Source organism: Austrofundulus limnaeus, unplaced genomic scaffold (assembly GCF_001266775.1).
Source record: "Austrofundulus limnaeus strain Quisiro unplaced genomic scaffold, Austrofundulus_limnaeus-1.0 Scaffold66, whole genome shotgun sequence".
Lineage (NCBI taxonomy): Eukaryota > Metazoa > Chordata > Actinopteri > Cyprinodontiformes > Rivulidae > Austrofundulus > Austrofundulus limnaeus.
The window spans coordinates 809015-832080 of NW_013952468.1; the positions used below are offsets into that span (position 1 = coordinate 809015).

General features: G+C 37.4%; 1 long non-coding RNA gene across 1 annotated transcript in view; it reads right to left on the reverse strand.

Annotated features, from left to right (window-relative positions):
• The window catches only part of LOC106518824 (uncharacterized), a 96697-nt gene that overhangs the window by 67893 nt on the left and 5738 nt on the right, over positions 1-23066 (reverse strand). The window lies entirely within an intron of this gene.

Here is a 23066-nt window from a genome sequence, read left to right on the forward strand (position 1 = left end):
CTTAGTAACCAGGGGAACTACTGGCGGGCCAAATCAAATGTCTTGACAGGCCAATTTTGGCACACGGGCGCACTTTGGGCATCTCTGATTTAGTTGATGCGGATAAAGTGCAGTACTTATTTTAGTATTTTGTGTTTCAGTTATCTCAGTTTGTTTTAAAAGCCTCAGAAAAAGGACACTTCTTGTTTAATGAACATGTTATGTCTGTCTGCTGTGAAGAATGTGATTGTTGTGTCTTATAACCCCGAGTGGGCTGGGCACCTTAAGGTGWATGACAAAGGAGAATAAAACATCTTTCTATATATCCATCTATCTATCTAGTGGTTGTTTTGTATGTATTGTTATGAAAGTTATTAGCTTAGCCTGTGTACTTAAGCCAATCATATTTGGGGTCACAAGTCTCTACTCTTATTTTATTGGTCTAAAGTTAAAAATTAGGGAGTCACAGTTTTAKAAGATGCTGGGTTAATTAGTGATTCCTGTTTAATCATAAATGTACRATATTTTCTCACAAGGAGAAAAAAACATCTTATGGTACATCCTGAGACAGATGCACACTTCAACCCTTTGAGGTTTCAGCTGTACTTGCTGGTTGTCTCCACTACATGGCAGCATATCCACTTGATATTTTTACGAGTTTAACACTTGAGTGAGGCAGATCATCCTTTGATCATCCTCAGATGGTTGATCCTGTTCAGGTATCACATCTCATCAAGACAAACTTTAAATCCACACCTCTGACAACAGCGCTGACAGTGTTTTATTGGGGATRAATTAACTGGAAACAACGGTTCATTATGTGCACGTGCTACACGGGAGCATCAGTAGTGTGTGTGAGCAGTTTTAGAGGAAAATGTTAKTATATTATTACTCCCATTATAGTACTTAGTTATGTGTGCATTTAGCATGTAAGCATGTCGTGTGGTCTATGTGTGGTTGATGGTTGAATAAATACACAAATACAAGATATGAAGCCTTTCTAAAGGATTCCTGACTGAGCAACAGAAACAAGTGGCATCCAGGTGAGCTGTTTGCAGCAGTGGGGGAGGACGGCTTGAAGACAGACATTACACAGAAGCTCCTGGGGTGCTGCCTGAGAGACCTTGTTAATTATTGAAACAATAGCCATTGATGGTGTGGCTCAGTCAGCAAAATGTCGCATCAACCCCCCCGCTCGGCCCCAGATCCCTCACAAATACAAGCTGTAAATACCAACTATGAGCAGAATAGATTGCTTCGGCTGGCTCGGTGTGTTTTCCAGGTTGTTGGTTCTCATAAGTCAAAGTGGTTAAGTGGCTTGAAAGCTGCATGCAGGCCGATTGTTTCGCATCAATTGTGAGTCAATGGGAAACTTCAGTTAACAACAGACGTGGTTTAAACACTATTGATTGTGTCCTTTGGCAGCTATGTTTTGACTGATTCTGTTACAGAAGCACAGAAAGATCAATGAATGATTTTTAAAGCAATAAACAGCAACATTAGTAGAAAAATGTCAGTGAATAAAAAACATTTAAACATGGCATTCATAATTTGAATTTATCATGTAATTGTAAAAGTCATAATCTAGATTAGAGGTCCCAATGGAGAATCACAGTACAGATCCAGACAGAAATTAACTTTTACTTGAATCCAGATGACGTCTTATATTGAAACTGATGAATTTAAGCAAAGTTTAAATGCATTTGTTAAAAATATACTTTATTTTATATTATGTTTGTAGGCTGCAGAAATGACTCTGGCTAAATATTGTCTAAACTTGCTTTGAGATGTGAGGAAAAACCTGCCTGAAAATTATACAGTAATTCTGAATATTTCTCAYGTTTGATCCATAAATCCTGTATATGAGCAGCTTGTTCTTTATTGGTTTCTTTGCTCTGTTAGCTGGGCCGCTTTGGTTCAGGTAAAAAATTGAGAGCAGACGTGAGTGGACAGCACACAGTGGAGAACAAAAGGGTGGAGGTGGGGGGGGGGGGGGCACAATGCAATGATGTTCTTGATTCTCGGAGGAAGTAGCTCAAAGGTAGGTCAGCTTCCATCCAGCCAGCACTATAAAGAATTATGAGCCCGGTTCATGAGATGTGGAGGAGAGTCGGCTGGTTCATCATGCCTGGGATTTGATTGGATACCAAAGATGTACACATTCATCCTCTGACACAAAGTTCAGTCAGTGYCTGCTCTTAGATCAGATCACATGCTGCCCTGGAATTTCCTCATCCATCATTTTTCCACATGTGAACTCTTRGTCTCCACCTGCTGAAGCTAATTCCCAGGCTGACAGACAGCTGTGTGCTATAAAGAAAGACAGTTTAACAGTTTTWTTTATCTGATATCAGTGCTGGATTTGTACATGTGTGTGTGTGTGGGGGGGGGGGTGGAGGTGGGTGCACAGATTATGTTACATCAATATGTGTTAAAGTGCCTGTTGGTACACAGAAAGGGCTGCAATACTTTCCTCAGCACCATTAAATACAATACTTTTACTGTCTTTATTACTTGTAATCTGAACCAAAACCTCATAAAAACAATAACCGTGTGAACGGATCACAATCATTCACACTATTGAGGTCATTTTTTTCTTCTATACATTCTGTGGAAAGTGTTTCAACATTTCACATATCAAAACGTTCAGCTACTTCAGGATATTCCGGCAATGACTTTTGTTATTTCAGTTATTTATGCTTTTTTTTTTCAGCCACATTTTCCCATTGAAAATGAGTGGAGTCGTTTTCAACATCCTTAAAATCCTTCAAAATATTCCTAAACTTTTAGAGAAACCTTACACATTTTGTTTTAGTTCTTTGCTTTTTAACTTCCTTGTACTAATTTTAGCTACTTTTTTGTTGCTAATTTTAGCTTTTTTCTGCTTTCTGCTATAATTATGCTTCTTTATGCTATTCTACTTTTGTTCTCGTACTTCTTTCTGCTAATTTCAGCTATTTATGCTTCTTACAATTGCTCTTCGCTATTCAGCAATTTTCTGCAATTTTAGCTAATGTAAATCGGTTCATAGCTAAAGTTAGCTTATTTAAACTAATTTCAAAAATTTGTGGCTATTTCAGCTTCTTTCYGCTTTGTTCAGCAAACTTGTGCTCCTCATGCTYGTGTAACAATTTCCAGCTACTTTAGCTGTTTTACTGTAMATTTTGGTTGTTTTAGCTATTTTAAAACAAATGATCACTTTTTGTATTTGTATGTTTTTTTTTTCCAAACAATTAAACATTTTTCACCCCTTTCACCATCTGGGTGCTAATTTCAACTTGTGTCTGCTACCTTTAGCTTGTTTTATGTTAATTTTAACTTTTTCTCTGTTATTTCAGCTATTATTCTGCAAAGTTAAACTGTTTTTGCTTCTTCCAGCTTTTCAAAGTGAACTTGCATTAATAGTTTTGCTATTAAACAATTTCAGCTCCATTTCTGCAGCTTTCAGCTGAAGATTTCAGCAATAAGCCTTCATACTAGCATTTTCACAGGAAATACAATTTCCCTAGTTAGAAATTTGCTTCCATTTATTTGATTAAGGCCAGCAAGCACAGATGCTTTTAAAAAAGATTATTCTGACAAGCATGAAAAGTAATTATTTATCACAAGACATGTATTGTCAGACAAGTTCAAATAATTCCAAGACAAATTCACCTTTAAATGGTGATGACAGCTTTAACATTTCTTTAGTTTTTGCTCAAACACTTTGTGAAAATGTACTATTTACCCTATTAATCACTTATGTATGAGACATGTATACCTGAAACTTTTATTTCCAGGGATTTTCTTCAGCAAGTGAAAAGACTGAATGTCTGCATTTCTCCTGAAGTCTCACAGATAGTTTGTTCTGCTGAAGTAGAAAGAACACGGACTCTCAGGGGAAAAGTTCCTGCAGTGAGAAAACTGTCTTTTTACTTCCTCTTTTTTTAGTTGCATCCAGAGTTTGTCAACACATTTCTCCCACRTGACCCTCATCATTTAGTTCAATGAAACAAACTTTTTTTTATGCAAACACAATAAATACAGCTTATAAAAAAGGTACACCAAAGATATTGTGTCGACACACCAATATCTACTTGCAATGTAAAACTGATGGAGACAAAAACACATTCGTTGTTTTCCYAGCTGACCTTGATGGCAGCCAGGCTGTGACTGGAGGGCAGAAACCCAAATAACCCAGCCATGAAAATAAAAATCAATGCAGGAAACAGATCTGTTGCCACAAGGTAGTCCTCCAAGGTCAACAGCACCAGCTGGCTGACGATCACATTTAGCTTCCCAAGAAGTCGTCTTAGCAGACAAACAACAAACAAGTAGGAAATAGTCTTCCCTGCTTCGACACTTCACTTGTTTCTAAAGGGCAGACGGGGAGAGGTGGTGGGGCTTAGAGTTCATGTTTGTGCAAAAATAACCCAGGATTCATTTTTCCTGCTTGTCCTAATTGCATCAAAACTCACAGGACTGAAGTGATTTGGGTCGATGGTGGTACCACAACCAGGACCTCCACAGGAGTTCTCATTTCCCCCCAGGGCAGATGCCTTTTCTGAGAAAGGGCATCCCACAGCCTGCTCCTCAAATCTGACCCAACATAGAGCAACTAAAATTCCAACAAAGGCTGGGCACTGTGTAAAATATAATTATGAACAGAACGCAACGATGTGCAAAATTCTTCAACCATGTTTCAATGGAAATTAGTAAACACAACAAATGTTTAAACCAGGAATGTTCAGTTCTATAGAAGCCAAGAGTGGGCGTTTTCCACAATTATATATATATATATTTTTTCCCATGATTTTCCTTTGGTTTCACTGTTGGTTTTCTTGTCTGAACAGGTGAGAAAAATTGTCTTTATCACGAGAAAACCAACATATATCRTTATCATGAAACAATGAGCATTTTTGCAAAATAATGACTTAATTTCCYGATTGTGAGCAAAACCATAACTCGTTATTTTGTTGTTATCACAAGAAAACCATGTAAAACCATGATCAGTGAAAAAATGTCCGCTCTCGGCTTCCATACAGTCCTGGTGCTTGAGGTGATTACCAGGCTTCTGCAGAACTTCAAGAGGTAATTCAATCACTGAATCAGGTGTGTCGGAGCAGAGGAACAAGTAAAACATGCAGGATAAAAGATAAAATATAAAATAAAAAATTAATGAATTATATTCATAATAAAATTAATGAAATTATGAAAATACAGTAGCAGTCTGTAAATGTAGCAAGTCCTTAACTTCAATTTACTCCAGCTGAGACCTCCCTGCTTGTGTTATTGCAGGTATAATCTTTAAAAGACAAGCTAACATGCTTTAAATAAGTACATTTATAAACTCTGCAATAAAGAAAGACTTCCCTTCAATTGTTGGTGTACAATAGGTGTTAAAGGTGTGACAGATGAGCAGACGAAGCTCAGGGTCCATGTGGCCTGTGAGTAACCGTCAGCTCAGTTGTCTCAACTGTTCAGCTTCTAAAGATGCTGGTGAATAAATATATTCTTCCTGCTTTGACCTTTACACACTAATTAAAGCACAGAGTTTGTTTAAAACAGCTGAGTGTTTCTGAATTCACAGCATGCTGTCAAAACCGGCTGCTTGTAATAAGAGGTAAATAAATGATAGGAAAATCTATAGAAATTATTGTCTTATCCAAAAACTATCATACTGATTAATTGTGTTATATTAGTTTGGAGACGAAGATGATTGCTTTAGAAAATTTGCTGTAAGTGTAAATGTAGAACACTAAAAATAATTACATTTCAAAAACTTTGTGTGAGAAAATGGATGTAGATGTGTTTGAGAAAGTGAAAAATCTGAACAGGGATCCAACACAATTACTAAAAAAATTAAACAGAAGAATATTTATGATATCTATGAAATTAAATAAATAAATTCTCCCTCACAGATTTTACTGAAGAAGTGGTTTGAAAAGAGAAATTTGCAGGAAGCAGCAGCAGCTGTAACTCCTCCAGKGCTGTTTGGCTCTAATGAGAGTGTTTAAATCTCACTCAGTGTCTTTCTTTGACCTTTTACACCGAGCAGCTGACAAACCAAACAACTAAACTGTGACAGACTTTTAAATTGGAGCTCTCTGTTTGAGAAGAAACTATTAAAGGGCATTAACAAAACTATGTCTGTAAAAAAACATTTAAATCAGTTTTGAAACTTCTGCTTCCTCTWCACTCAAGCAAAAAGGATCAGTTTGAGAAACTGGGAATAATTAAGATGAGATAAGATATACCTGTATTGTCATTGTGCAGAGCTCAATGAAATTACAGTTCAGAACACCCATTCAGAAGAAGACATACCATAACAAACATAGGAGAACAGGTGCTCTGGGTCATGCAGACACAGTCCCTGCACAGAACAAGGATTCATAGGCATGATAATGATGGTGAGACAACATAATGATAAAAAACTGTACAAACTATAAAACCTAAAAGCAAAAAAAGATCTGTGCATATTTCACCACATCAGCATGACTGATCAAATTTGTCCTCTGATGAAAGATCCTTAAAGTTCATTTGTTTGCATCTCTATTTTATTCTCTTCATCTCATCTTCCAAATCTGTTCTTAAACTCTCTTTTTCTTTGCTTTAATCCAAACTCATGTGGAACTCAACTTTACAATAATTAGTTACTGAAGACTCTGCTGAGCAAAAAAATAACAACAACGTGTTGTTAAAGCAACATATGCATGACTGTCTCATTGCTAGAAGGCACAACCTGATGTTCAGCTGAATTAAACATCTGTTCAAGCATTCATTTCTATTAAAGAACTATTAAATTGAATTAAAAACCCAAAGAGTAGCCAAAAAATAATATCACAGCTTTGACATGTTGTTCATGAGCAGCTTTGGTATAAAAAAACAGACAAGAAGATTAGCAGCTACAGAGTTTTAACCAATTAAACAAACTGCATCAGAAGCATGCACACTAAAGTGCAAATACACACCCAATCTGCACACTGCGGGGGTCTCCGACCCTGAGGCCCCTAACCCAGTCGAGTGTGAATCATAAAGCAAAAGTCAGGTTAGTTAACCCTCAATGAGTCTCCCTGGGTATCCATTCAAACAGACAGGTTGCCCATTTCACCTTCACTCTATAAATATCTTTTTCATCCCCAGGAGCAGTTCACGACAAATTACAAGTGGCATCTTTATTTGTAGCTGGAATTATTTACAGTAATCTGTGATTTTACAGCTCAAGTGTAGAAGTTAAAAGCTACTGCCACTTCTCATACACCATTTGCTGTAAAAAGGGATCATTTTATTTTTTTAAGTTAAAATAAATAATTTTTTACCCTGGTTAGGGGAGCTGCATATACATATTTTAACTCTACAGTTTAATTTTGCCTTAAACAGAAAAGTTAATCTCACATTTACTCACTCAATGAGTCTGTTTATTAAAAAATACCTGCCTGTAGCGAAATGCATGCTGAATAAAAGCAGAACTTGTAAATTCTTCTTAATTAAAGCCAAGGGGGAAAAAATGGTGATTGTCCAGATTTGAAGGCATCGTCCCACACACAGCTGAAAGCTCCTGCTGATTCACAATGTCAGTCAGGGTGACAGAGGCTTTTACATTTACATGCAGCACGGCCCGTTTCCTCACACAACACTGAGTCACGATTACATTCCCCCCGCAGAGGTTCTGTTCATCCCGTCTATAGCTGCAGAACATCYCTCCAGAGACGTGACCTTAGCTGCTGACGAAGATTCTAACCTTTGCGGCGCATCACAAACTCTGTGGTTGTACAGCGTTAGGCTGTACCATCAAACATATACTGCAGGTGCTGTGTAAAATAAATAAATTACCACTCCTGCACTAATGTCACTAATTACCTGCTGTATACAAGCTGCAACATACCTCAACTGCTGGAAACCAAAAGGAGAAAATAAAAATGGGAATTTAAGATATGTTKGGGAAAAACACAGACTAAAAGAATATGAAGAATTTATATTAAAAAAATGTAGCGATTGAAGAGGACAGCCATGAAGAGTAATTGTAATTTATTGTTGCAGTCAAGGCCTCAGATATCCATTTAGAGCTTCATAACAAATGGCCGGACCCTTCAGTGACACCCAGCCTGAGCTCAGGCTGATGAAGCTGTGATCGTCCCGCAGACTGCTGCTGCCAGCGATGCAACACTAACTGTAGCAGATGACAAGGGAAACGTCATGGTAAATTTACACCACGGTGAGTGCCTTCCTGCCCCTCAYCACTCCGTCTGCTCTGCACTCATCTTTTTCTTAGTTTGGATGGAAGAATGTCTGTTTCTCTTCAGCATACTCTGTCAACTCACTTCACCTATGGTTCGTTTTTTTAGAATTGACATTTTTCTTCATTTTTTTATGACCACTATTTGTTATTCACTGTATATGTTTGTTTATCTGCATCACACAGCCCTGCTCTAATGATCAACTTGAAGCCTTTATTTGTCCTCAAACTCTGTATGCAAGAAATTTCAACCAGTCTATTAACACAAAAGTGTTGTGCATTGCAATTTACCAGTATATTGCATTCCTTATATCATATTATTAACAATAAAGAGTCAAGCCAAGGCTAATGTTGACTTTCAAAAAATGATTTGAACATTTTTTTCCCTGTTAACCTGGTAACCTTTGACCTCTGCTCATACCAGTCAGTTCAGCTCATCCCTACATCCACTGTTTAAATGTCAGGCGTGTTATGTGCCCTTTATGTCACAAGAATGTAGAGGTTATGTTTCATCTCCTGTCACAGACAAAATGATTAAAAATGTGCAACATTACAAACAAGTGCTTTATGAAACACACTGTGGCAGTTTTGTCTAAAACTAAACTCTATTATTACAATGTTTTTCTCATTTCCCCAGCATCATTTTTCAGTTTTTAACAATGAGGATGATGTATGCTGCACCCAGCTCAGCTCTAAAATCTTAAAATTTCCCTCATCATCACTACTGTTTCTTTACAGGTGATTATAAAAGCACAACTTTTACTTGAGATGTAAAAAAATAAAAAGATAGCTGGCAGCATAGTTTCTGTTTGTCCTGAACTGGCTGCAGTGAATCCGTTGAAATGTCAAAGAAAAGTTCTTTTGAGACACATTTGTCTGCACCTCGAGGCTTGACCAGCTACGGTTATAAACTGCAGTTTTTACATTTGTGGAGAAAAATGAACAGATGTTTGTTTTTGTCGTATGATAAGCTTCAACAAAGCTAATTTTGAAGCACCTCTTGTTGCCGTCTGCGTCTTGTTTTTTGCGTCTTCACGTATCTACACCGAAGGTGCYGTGTGCAGAAAGAAGACTGTAAATGCAATAAATTTAAAATTTGTTGGTGCATCTCCTTCTGGCAGGTCTTAGTGGGAGGTATGAGGCGGCGGCGCTGACGCTTTTATTTCTGCTTTTAGAGCACACTGGCTATAAAACAACTAGTAAATAAGATTTTTATTTTTACAACTAATAAAGCAGCCTGAGTGCCAAATAAATATGAGCCTAACAGGTCGAATGCTTCGCTTTCTGCTTTTTACCCAGGGCAGAAATAAACACACACACACACTCAAACCGAAATCATTTTGCGGAAAGCAGAATATTGTTTTACAACTTCAGAATGAGCCGTCACCAGGGTCTGATGCAGATGGGGAAACCTTTTTCTTTTCAAATATCTTCAGCTCATAAYGCTCCTGCAGCTCCCTCCAGATTTGGACATAAATGTGAAGCATGGTCTTTTATCAAAAAGCATTGAGTGACACAGCAGAGAGACAAAGGCTGCACGAGGCACCCTTTTTCCACCCTACTCTGTCTTCCTCTTGTTTTATTTGTGTAATATGTGTTTTGGCCTTGGTCCAGAGGAGGGAAGTGCAGCAATAACACGATTATGAGTGAGGCCAAACTTCATCACTTGTCAGCTGCGGTGCCAGGGGAGCTAAATCGATGTGCTGATAGATGGTTCGAACACGACGCAGAAAGCATGGCTGCGACTGGGAAAAATATTTCAATTCAATATTTTACAAATTGATGCAAATTATTCATAACTATGCTGGAGGTTCGTTTCAACAATACAGATCTGTGTAAACCAATGTCTTTAAAACCGAAACCAAACTACAGCCGCCGTCAGACTGTACAATACCCACTGCTCTATGTAGTTCACCACTCTCTACTACAGGCAATAAACCTGGAAATTGTTTATTTATTTATTTATATTTTGAATAATACTGTTTTTTAGTATTTCTATATTCACTTGTTTTTTACTGTGTATATATAGTTTTTCAAATTGGTTTTGCTTTTTATACTGCTGTAACAATGTAAATTTCCCCACTGCGGGATTAATAAAGGAATATCTTATCTTATTTTATCTTATCTTAAGGAATGCTGTTTAGTTTGGACAAAATTAAAAAAAGTGATGTGTGCAATGAAGAGGTAAACAAAAGTTACATCAACCTGATCATCATCATCATCAGAGAGAGCAAACTGTTGAGTTAAGATAAAGTTTTAACTAAAAAACATCACACTGTCAGAATCAAAGTATATGTTGGGGAAGTTTTGAGCAAATTTTTAGGTCAATTTTAACCCACTGTTTGTAAAATGGACTGAACTGTAGCCAGTTTTGTGTTTTGTAAATTTACTTGGATGTTGTCTCCATCTTGACGTGGGTTGACTCCTGGAAGTATTCAGGTACTTAGTATGCATCAGGTACTTATCAAGCAAGTACCAGGTATGTATACTAGAAGGATTCACATAATATGTATCAAGTACTTATCAGGTAGGTACTAGGTATGTATACTGGAACTATTCAGGCACTTAGAATATCTCAGGTAATTGTCAGGTAAGTACCAGGTATGCATCCTGGAAGTGTAAAGATACTTATTATTTACCATAAATCATATCATATCATATACCATTATTTAACTAGGCAAGTCCTGTTGAGATCACAGATCTCTTTTTCAAGTAAGGCATGGGCCTGAAGGCAACCTATTGCACATGGTTTTGGGGGTGAAGAAACAGGATTACCAGAGAAAACCCACACAAGAACATGCAAACTCCACACAGAAAGACCCTGGGTCTGAACCCAGAACCTTCTTGCTGTGAAGCATTGGTGCTAACCACTAAGATGTCGTGGTGCCTATGTGTTAGGTACTTATATGGTATCTACTGGGCTCCATTAAACATTGCTACCAAAAGGAAAACAATATATTCAAAAATAAAAATTAATTTTATTTTTATAGAGATACGTATTTTGTTGCTATGTTTTCTTATATCCCATTTATTTTCAGGTGAGCAGACAGATGTCAGGTGTTGCCTTGTGTTTTCTTGGTGTATATTTAATATATTTTCTAATCTCTCTTTCAGTCTTTCCAATGATAATTCCCCTTTTTTTCCTTCCCTCTTTCTTCTTTCTACAAAAAAATAATAATAAGTCACTGATGATGAAGAAATTAAGAAACTAATATTAAGTTCTTTTTCCTACCGAAGTGACAAAAAAAAGAAAAAAAAACAGCGAATATGGATCAGTTCTAAAATTTAATGCTTTCTATGCAGTTTTCATTTTAAATAAACAAATGGAAGAAAAACTAATTTAAGTATATTACTGAATAGTTTTATTCAGTATTGGTTTTAATTTTGATTAAGATGGGTTTTTTTGCTGCAATTTAAATAATATCTCAGTCACATATTTGCAAAACACAAAACCACATTTTTAAAAATATATTCGGAGTACGTGTCTTTGTTTTTGATTGTTATACCGTGTACCTCCGGGTGGCAGAGTATGACTCCATATAGTAAGTAAATCTAACAATCTGACAAAAAACATTACCTGATTCTCAGATCCCACTCATTCACAAAGCTGACACAGCCTTTGAGGAGAAAGTAATCTGACATTTAAATTTGCATGTGAGCAGAGTTACTTGCTGGTAGAGTGGAGGGTGCCGTGGATCCTCRGCCCTGTCGGAGCGAGGCTGTGTTTGTGTGTGTGTCACAACACATCGGTGCATTTTGGCTCTGAAGAATGCACAATGCTTCCTCAATTTAAGTGTTAGACTGGATGGCTCAGCTGGAACAAAGGAGACAATAGATACAAATAGGAAGAGAAAGGTGGGAAAGACAAACATGAAGCAGGGAAAAACAGAACAAATGCTAACATTTGCAGGGGAAGAACAAACGAAAATGCCCTTTCAACAGAACATACACAGGGTTTTTGCTCCATGTAGAATCTGTATGTTGTGCATTAAAGTAATCTGCTTGAATTTGCCTGTTAAATGACAAAATACATGAATAACTGCTCCTACTCTTTCATTTCCTGGTTACTGTAGCCTTTTGTCCTAAACAGGCTTATTAGTATTTTAATGAGGCATAAAGAGAGTTTCATTAGAGTCCACTGCTACAGGACTGACATTAAAATGCAAACATGCTGTATTAGAATTAAGCACAGTGGTGATAAACTGTAAGAGCGCAGCGCTGACAAGGCTTTTTTTTTTTTGTCGGCATAACACAGCGGGATTGCATGTGGAGAAAGTGTTGTGGATTAATTTCTAATGCAGGGGGACAGTGTGCCTGCTGAACTGTGCTGCTGCCTCTGTGCCGAGCCACTCGCTTTTAAACTTAATCACCCTTTTCAGTCAAAACCACCATATTTTTTTTTTCTTTTGGTCATTCATTCTGTAAGAGTTCACTTTCGCCCACTGGAGCAAAAATCAATACAGTCCAAACAGAGCTCAGTGGGTGGATGGAAAATGTTTCTTTCTCACTGGCTGTGAATGATAATTGAGACAAAAAAAAAAAAAAAACTATCAACCGTTTTGTCTTTGTGTGAATATTTAAAGACTCGTGAGATGATGGTCTTACACGTCTGTTTAATAAATATATTTTGTGAACAACTGAAAAGATTTCAATGAATCTGCCAGAAACTGACGTTTTGATGTCAGCTTGTTTCAGGATGGATGACAGTATTTACTGACCTTAAAAACACATAATGAGCTATAATACTGACCTAAAACATGGCGTGTAGCTGAGAGTCATTCACAACACATATTCTAAACAAGATATCTCAAAATGTTGTACATAATTATTATAACTATTATTTTGGAGGTTGCATGATTAAAGTACCTGTGGCATGCGTACTCTTGAAATACAAAAAGTAAAAAAAGAAACATCTTTATATTTAAATAGCTTGGCAAAATATAACTGTTCATTTTTGTCACATTACTGCCATATTCTTTTGCATTGGGCTCACCCAAAATGAAACAGGAAGTGACATCAAGGGGGAACTCTAAAAAAGGGAACTCCATTTTCTTTATTTATTGAAACAATATTATTTGAACYGACTCTTCATTTCTCTGACAGTGATTCACAATAATCTAAAGAAACATCAGATTCTTCTCTACAGTCTGTTGTTAGCAACAATCTGTTCATGTTCAGACATTCCCCTTTGACATCACTTCCTGTTATTACACAGGCAAATATCTCAAACAATTGTTCATCTCAGCAGTGTGAGATTTTGTGTGCAATATGTAATCAATGTKATCTTTTCAGAAATGCATTCCTATTTATTACAAAAWTTGGATGTCACAGGCACTTTAAACTTTTTTACATGAGAATCTCAGCTGTGAGGAGCGAAATACATTTTCTTTAATGAATACTAGGTTTCTAAAATCCAAAGTTTTCAGTGTCTTTCAGCTTGCAGAATGTAAAACCTAATTTATCTAAGGTAAAGCACAAAGCAATCATGCGAGAAAAAAAAAGAATGAAACCTGTTACATAAGACTGAAGAAGGCCAAGACGCCACTTTTCCAGCATCGCATCCAGTCAATTAAAAATACAACTGACAGGAATCACCACTACAGAATTTTTTTATTAAATATCATTTTAACTTTTCTGTCAGTACACAACAAACCACAGTAGTTTTTAGCTGCAAAATGTTCAGTGAAAACTGCTCTCATTAAGAGTGACCTCTGTCGAAGTAAAGCCCAGTGGTGAGTGTGCTGCCCTGTAATGAGAGCTGGCTGTGGGCTGAGGATGAGGAGAAGGAAGATCAGGACACTCTGTCTCAGACACAAAGGGCAGAGGGATGATTCAGTCTCACCAAGAGCTTCTGAGGAGGCTAACACTCAGACACTRTGATGGATGGCTCTATTTCTGTACACTTAAACATTGGTTTATATTTGCAAATCGTTATATTCACTTTTTTATTTACATTTTACACATTGTCTAAACTTATTCAAAATGGGGTTTTATGCAATTTGAAAATAAATCCATGATGGGCTGAGGTGGCTTTGAGTTTTCTTGTTTTTACTATATTTTGACACCTTGAATGTTTTTTCCCCCTCCTATCTAAAAATGTGTTGAGATGTGACGGATAATAAGGTGCTACAAGTGCTACTGAATGGAGAAACTCAAGGCAGATGATAGTTACTGGTTAGCACTGATACCTCACATGGGGTTCAAGCCCCATGTTGGGCCCATACCTCTTTTAAAGAAGAGCTCTGTGATCACAGAAGGATTTCTCTGCTTGAATGTGGGTTTAATATAAAATGACATCAAGATAACTCCAGCGCAATTTCTGATTGCAGCACAATTCAATCTGTTTTGATCTGTGATTGGTTGGATCTGTGGGGGAGGGCGGAGCTGACCTTGTGTGCATCATTCAGCTGTAAACTGCTCATGATAAGTGCAACCGTTAAGCTGCAGAGTAAGTGTGAAAGCCTCTATATTAAAGTCAAGTGGTACTTTTTATTTTTAATGTGTATGGTAAAAAAATACATGAAATTAGATCAGCATGCTAATTAGCAATTTCTTTTAAAGTACACTATTGTCTGTGCACCCTGCACTTTATATTGCACTAAGTTTAAATCCGTCCTGCAACACTTTCCTGATGATTTCTCTGCAGCTCTCTGGCCACAAAGTGCTCTTATATTTTCAGTGCGGTCTGAAATTTGTGCCAAGAGCAGACAGTGGGGTATATCATGTTAATAAATCTGCAGAAAGGAGACAAATTCATGGCTCTCCATCACAAYGCTGATGGATGCAGAGGAGCGGGCAGAGAGCACTCAATGGACTGTCCCTCTAACTCACAGACTGGCTGTTTCACCCACAGAGTGATGCTGCAGAAAAAAAAACATAATATGGCACACAGCTGCAGCAAACACACAAGAACACAATTATCTACAGATGAGTACAAATCCATGAAGCCAACTGTTTTACTAAATGGTTTTATGTGGCATGTAACCAGTGCATTCAAGTCTAACGACAGGAATACAGTTTATAAAAGAGCGGCCCGGATCAGTTGGAGTCTTTTGGATGATATAAGAAGATTATCTGTGGGTCATCTCTCAGTTCAGTGAGGCCAAGAGAGGTGAGTGAACTGAGCAGGACAAGTAATTAAACTGTTTAAAATACTGTCTCGCTATGAAGTATATGGTTTAGAGACGGTAGCTCTAACAAAAAGACAGGAGGACAAAGATGAAAGATTGTCATTAGTGTTGTAATGTGTGTGTGTGTGTGTGTGGGGGGGGGGGTTACACTTCTACACGTTTGCATAAGAAACAATAAACTAAACAAATGGTGTCATGCAAAAGTGCAGAGGATTAAAAGGTGACGTATGCAAAATCCACTTTTTAAAACACATTTTGTTGAGTACTTTGAGTTTCCAGGAGAGTACATAAAGTGAATTAGTTTCACTTGGTACTGCGAAGATATCTTTATATTCTGGTTGGGTCCTCTCATATTTTCATTTTTGTAATCACTTAATAACCTTTAATATTATTCCTCTAATAAAAGTCAATCTTTAACCAGCCAAAAATAAAATAATGACTCATTGTGTGTTTGTTGTGTTTTTGGTTACTGAACTATTTTTGCTAAACTGGGTGAAGAACTCTTATAATAAACTTGAGTATTCTTAATTAAAGTCATATTTGTGGTTTTAATGAGGGGTACTTCTACATTTTTCAACTTTTTCAAATTTTTTTGTCTTTTGTATTATGTTTTCTAAACAATTATGTTAAGAGTATTTGTGATAGAACTTCTAAATAAAGTCTGAAATTGCCAACATCAACTTCATCATCTTCATTCTTCTCTGGCTCTGGGTCAGACTCTAGTTCTGGGTCAGACTCTAGTTCTGGGTCAGACTCTGGCTCCAACATGTGAGGCTGGACAGACAAGTCTTCTCTTGTTGACATCTTTTAATTCATTTGTAAATAAAATGTYTCTGCGCAGCTATAATATAAACCCCTCTTTCAAACTAGAATAGACCACTCTGGAAGCTGGAGGGGGGCGGGTTCGAAACATCTAGCCTCAAAATGAGATGATCTGAGACACACCTCAGAAAAGGGGTGGGGCTTGTGGAGTTACAATGAGGAGGAATTCAGACCAAAGTATTGCAGTTCCACTTTAAGTCCCTGTCACACTATGACGTTTTAGACAACTTGTGCCATTTTATGAAAATTTTAAAGACATCCACGTTGAAGTTGGAATTGAAAAAAAATCAACTGGAAGCCTCTTTTACACATGTGCATACGGTAATTCTAACAAATTGATCAAATACACAGCTTTTATTAGCAACTTAGACATAAAATGTTTCATAAGTTAGCATAAGTTGTCTAGTGTGTGCCTTTACAGATCGCAACTGAAGGATTTAAATGTGAAAAAGAAGGATTTAAAAGCAGGATATGTCCCCATTATTATTATTAAATAAATGTTGCTTTTAATAAAGTGTTTTATGAGCCTGTAAATCAGTTATAAAAGAAGTGGCACTTGTTTTTCCAGCCAGCAGCCTGTTCTGACCAAAGACATTTGATTATTTTGCAGTACTTTGTGTTCTGATATAATTCATAACTATTGAAAACATCACTTCAGAAATGACGATCCATTTAAGTGCTGCGTCCAAGTGTTGCATCAACAAATTAGCAAAGCCTCATCTTGAATCTTCAGCCTCCTTTTTATTGACAATCTTTCACAAAAACACATTTTGCTCCAATTTTATTAGTTGAATCCTTAAAAATACCAAAAACACCACAATTTGACAGAAACTAAATAGTATTTTAGCACCAACAAGGCGATTCCCAAAGAGCTACTAGCTGATAACTTTGACGTGCAGTCGATGACACAGGTCCCGTTTTATTTTTTTTTTTATTTTTGTCTTCCCTCTGCGTCTATTCAGTGARCATGATGAACTGAAATATTTTTTAATAAACTTTATATTTTTTTTATTGCTGGAACAGTAATTACACTGCCACGTTCAATACAGGAAGTGGTAGAATAATTGTTTACRTTGTTATAATGTATTATCTTTTGTGTCTCACAGTGTTGAGGTAATAATAATAAAAGGAGCATTAAATTTGTATTAAATTAAAGAAATGTGTCATGGTACCTGTATGACACTGCATCAGTACAGTAAGAGTTGTTGCAGGAAACAGTTTTACAGTATAACTTTAACAATGATTCACCAGTAAGTGGCATGTTATGATCCTGCTTCAGGGGATAAACAGATACCAAGAAAATTAAAGCCTCTCCCAGGAGAACCCAGGCCTGTGATAAATGAAAGGAAATCAATCAGAGTATTCTCATTAAAACGGTAATCAAGYGCGTCCTCTGAAGTGGCATTGATTTGGGAACAGCGTGAGTGACAGCCATGCTAACTTCAGGAGCAGCTGGTGATGAGTCATGGTGAGTTGGACATTTTAAAACTCCCTCTCTGTGTCTCTGATTGTGTTTGTCTGCCTGGCTCTGATCCGGAGGAGCGCAGCAGCTCKGTTTTAATGGGAGGCAAGTATTTAMCGATCATTCCGTTTGAAAAGACGGCCTTTATGATGCACTCAGGTGTGATGTTTGCTTCGTGCCTCCATCATGACATTGTTCAGAATTTACTGACATTCTGACCTCGGTCTTTCTGCCTTTGTGTGCTGAAGCCTCGGGCCTGCAATCCTCCCACAACTTGACTCAGAAATTTGCTTTCGCCCACCTAAGGAAACTTTTTTTCGCTCTCTCGCTCTCTTAGGAAGTTATTAAGCACAGCTCCCCCAAGACACRACAATATTGGCTCCCCACCTGTGCGAGGTTTCACTTCACCATCATAAAACAAACTATAAATCCCCGGTGAGGGAAATATCTTTTCACCCGCAGAGATTTTTGGGAGAATGATGTGTGTGTTTGAGCTTGTGCGGTGTTGTTCAATGTCATTGCCTTTAGTTTTCCCATCTTGTGCTTTCTCATAATAGTGTAGCTCAACAAAAAAAAAAAAAAAAACAATGTAAAGTTACAGCAGTAACTTAAATCATTCCTTGAAGGAATGCATATCGCTGCTTTTCCTGCCAAAAATCACTTTATACTGTGAAGGGATGGAGCTGGTCAAACCTTGAAAATGATGTGATGCAATAATGTGAGACCTTGCATGAACCATTAGTGACTCTCAGCTACTACCACATCATTTTCAAGAATTACATTCAAATCTGTCCAGTGTTTCATGAGATATTCTGCAAACATTTGACTCCGAAAGTTATTCAGCTGCATACACAGTCAGTTTTTATTTCTGTTATTTCTTCCTTGTGTTCTAAACTGTAGTAAGACAAAACTGAAAAAGACAAACAAGCTCCTTTTAGGCAGAAATACATTAACAAGCTGGGCCTGTGCTGCGTTTCTACAGAGAACAATAAGATTTGTCGGAGCAAAACGATAAATGYTCTCCTCTCAGCCAAGTGAAACCAAACTGTTGTTTGCCATTGATTTCTCATCCTGGATGGTGACCAGCAACCTGAGGGCTGGTGTTAATGCTGATTGAGGGTGTAAAATTTACACTAAACTATCGCTGTTTGAACTGAGCAGTTTACAATTTACAGACTTGGCAGAGGGAGGACGCATCCTGTGTGTTCAGTAGAAATTAACCTAAAAATCTGACCTTATTCAGCCAGGAAAGATTGATTGATTTCAAAATTAAAAGAATGAAATATGCAGTACACTCATTTATTTATTATGATTTTCTCAACACACTTAAATAAACAATAAGTATGTATAAATATATGTAATCCAGCCCCACTTCATTTAAATGTTAAAAATTCTTCAAAAATTTGGCTGTATGCAAGACAAATGTGTACACATATCTGCATAAACCTTGTATATCTATGTAAATGTAATTCGGCATACACGTGCTCACGTTTTAACTATAATTATTATTTATTCAATACTTGTAATCCATGAGTATTTAACAGCTTTAGTTTATATTGCTTTTAAAACTAGAAAATGTTTGGACAATCCTGTAACTTAACCACAAGCATCATTTAACGCATCAGACACAGGTACAGAATGTTTTCAATGTTTGTGCCGAAAAAGTSGTTTTCCTTTGTTCTTCTCCTCCTAAAAGAGAAAGAACACAATGTGTGCTCTATAACCCAGAAAATCACAACCTATTTGATTTTATGAGTTTTCAGCTTCTACTTCAGGGTGTCACTAAAGCAGCTTCAAAGCATGAAGACGAGTCCCCGGCTGTGTTTGGGCACAATAACCCATCAGTGGGTCCTGAGGGTGGCAGAGTGGGCGTCTGTGGACGGGACTTGTTTGTGCACATTAGTCTGGGGAGTTTAATCGCTGGATTTATGGGACTTTCATTTTTGTGTGGAACTGAACTGTGGCTGTTTGTTTTAAGGCTGACATCATCAGGGAGCCTTATAGCTGTGGAAGTGCATTTTATGTTGGGAAACAGAGTTCATTTAAGGAATGTTAAACCTTTAATATAYATTAAAGAGCTGAATAACCTGCAGAACATTTATTTAGGTTTGAAGAGTGCAGTGAACTCAATAGAAGAAAAGCAGATGAGCTCTACTCGCAGATATTTAATGAAACGGAACAAAGTCTTTCTCCCTGATTGTCTGTCTGGTGACCGGTCAACCTGTCTCTCTTTATGTCTGTGTGTGTGTAGGTRTGTGTGTAGGTGTAGGGTACGCTCTGAGGMGGCAGCTGCAGAACAACACACGAGGGACGTTCATGTCAGAACGGTGGAGATGGGTGACAGTGCGGACCCCGGAGATGACCAGATGGATTAGCGGGGCCACATCACGTTGTTACCCTCTGCTGTGCGTGTGAAGCAGACGTGGTTGACATTACTCTTTCGTGTACACTGTGTGGACTTTGTGTGTCTTTTGTGCAGCAAATTCACACCTCACTCTGACAGAGAGGCAACTTGTTTCCTTGTTTAAATTATCTGAGAGTGTACTGTTGGTCATGCACATTCATGACTTTTTGCACTCCCGTTCAACAGATGGATCTTATTTAAATKATTTTAATCTTTCACAAACCCAATCTAATGTCAGTAGGTAATAGTGGTGGCATAATTTACAGTATTTTCAACATTTTGCTTGTAAAATAGTAATTACTGTGCAAGAGCATCTTCTCTTAAGGACACAGCCCAGATGTAACMCCAGAAGTGGGAATTCTCTCCAAAAATCTGAAAAATATAATAATTTATGCAACGAATCCCACTGCTGTGTACATTTTTAATACATATATCTTAATTAAATGGGTTTGCAAAAGTCTCTCATGCTCATTTGGTTCCTTTAGAACCAATAATTACACTAAATGTGTATTTGCCAGCAAGTACTATAAATTTTGTGGACAAAGGTATCTGGAGACTTGATGCTGGCAACAAACAATATGCAGATGACAGATTATTCACCTCTAAACTCTGCAGCTCTCCCACATTAATTCTCGCATCACGTTCAGTTGTGTACAACCTGAAGTCTTCATGAGAACTGGTGTGAAGAACAGCTATGATGGTTTGTGCGTAAAGCTTCAGCTCAGTGTGTGAGTCACTATAATATTTACCTTATATACGGATATGTCTGCTGCAGAATGTAGTGTGTAGTTTATGAAACTGCCTCAGTAAAACATCAATGGAAAATACGGATTTATTTGTGCAAAAATATTCCATTGATCAATGATCCATTGATGTATTTAATCTAGTTTACTGGACACGATTCTTCATTAGAAATGGAAAGTAGGAGTTTTACCTCTCTGCTGCTCAACTGCTGCACCGACTGAAGCTGGCATCAATATTACAGCTGTCTTCAACTGATTATCCAACAAAAGAATTGGCCAAATTTTTATGTAGATGTAAACCACATTATAAAACATGACATTAAACAGTTATAATCAAGTTAGTCTTGATTGAACTGTGATCTTAGTCCAAAATATTCTGAAAAATGCAACATGAGGGTTAGAGAGGCTACAGTCTAAATGCATTACACAAGAACCCTCTTTGACCAAAATGAAATACATAAAAACATGTTTGTCTTTGATCTCAGTTTTATTCTTTSTGTCAGTCGTGTGATTCATGGAGCATTTATTCATTGCCTGCATGCAAAACAAAAATGCTGCTGCTGGCCTTGTCCTGAACTCTTCCACACAAAGTGAACCACCTCAGACATGTGAGACCCATGGGAATTTCCAGAATAAGAGCTTAGAAAATGCCTGGAGATGCAAAAATGCCAAACGGTATAACGGAGACAACAACGCCACCATGCCAAGCTCGATAATGCGATTAGTTTATTTAATAAGAAGGTTAATGATTCTCCTGATGTGTTTTCACATGTAAATGTTGTCTGGATCTATAATGTAAAGAAAATTTATGCCTATTAGAGAAATGCATGTTTGAAAATCTGAGCTAGAGTTGGATCTAATTTGCACAATACATGAAAATCAAATCAAAAGCCAATTTTAACCTTCATAAAAATTTAAGACAGCCTCAGGGAACTTAAAAATGATTGTTAGTTTCATCTTTCTGTTCTTTGTTTCTTGGTAATCTGTGCTGTGAATGAGGGCTGATGCAGTGCACAGAAATTTGAACATTTTTCTTAATTTTTGTTTCGAAATACAGTCACATGCTTCRGTGTCGACAAATTATAGATCATATTGGGAATATTTTTAAAACCCCATTTTCATCACTGTTTAAGCCAGTGAAACTTTTGGAGACTAGAAACGGGAGTAACTCTGGGACAGTTGTAATTTGGTWGAAAATTTCTTGCACAAATGTTTTGAAACATGTTTAAAATTCAAGTGTCAAATAAGTTGAGAATCCTCATCAGATGTCGACGGCCGCATCAAAAAGCTCGTAGCCACAGCCCAGGGTGGGAGCTGGCATTTCTAAAATCATTCCCAAACCCAAACAGCTTTAAAAACCGAGTGGAAACATCCACCTGATGATAATAAACGGCTGGTTTACAGATCAGAAAYGATGCTTAAAGTAACGTAATGACATTAATCTGGACTGCGCTGGTTATGGGAAATCAACACAAATATTTGTTGGAAATGATTTAAAATTGGTTCCAACATCAACCCTGTACCAGYCCTGGAACCACTTTGGATAAAGAAGCCAGTATCTCAGAATGCTGTCATGAGACGGACCCTGGATCTCCATTGAGGGGGTGTCATATGGCCTCTGCAGTACTTACAGCACCTCCACTGTTACTGAATACCTGCTGCTGCCAGCCTGCTCTGTGTGCAGGACTGCGCCTGGATCTTCTTACGCTTCCRTCGATGTTTACTCCATTTTTTTACAAACATATTACCTATAGTTGATTCTCCTTTAGTTGTGTGTGTTCTGTATATCCTATATAAACCAGCCTTTCGTAAAAACTTTCTCTCGGGGGCAATAAACAATCCATGCTTTTTCATGTGCTTACTGGGAAATATGATTGGGTTCATGCACTTTTCCTCAGACCCTCTGTAAGAGCCGGTACGTCATAGACATATATCAGATAGAGAACCAACAATTCTGCAGCCACTTATAGCTCCTCCAGAGGGAAATACCCATAAAAGGTTAACATAGGTGACCTCTCAGATGACTCTCACAGTCTATTAATCATGTTAAGATGATTACGTAAAACAAATTATCTATCCAAGTGGGCTTAGGCAGGTCACAAGAGTAATTTGGGCTTTTTGTAGCACTGGACCTTGGTTGAAAAYGAGCACATGAAAGCTGAGATAATCTGCTCCAACAAAAGGCCCCATTGAACACCACTAGAGGAAAATATTAAAAGGGGAAAAGTTCAAAAGAAAAAAAAAACTTATTTTGACTAACAGCAATTACATAGCTTCTAAATGTGAAATGAAAAAGTTCAAATATTTTCCA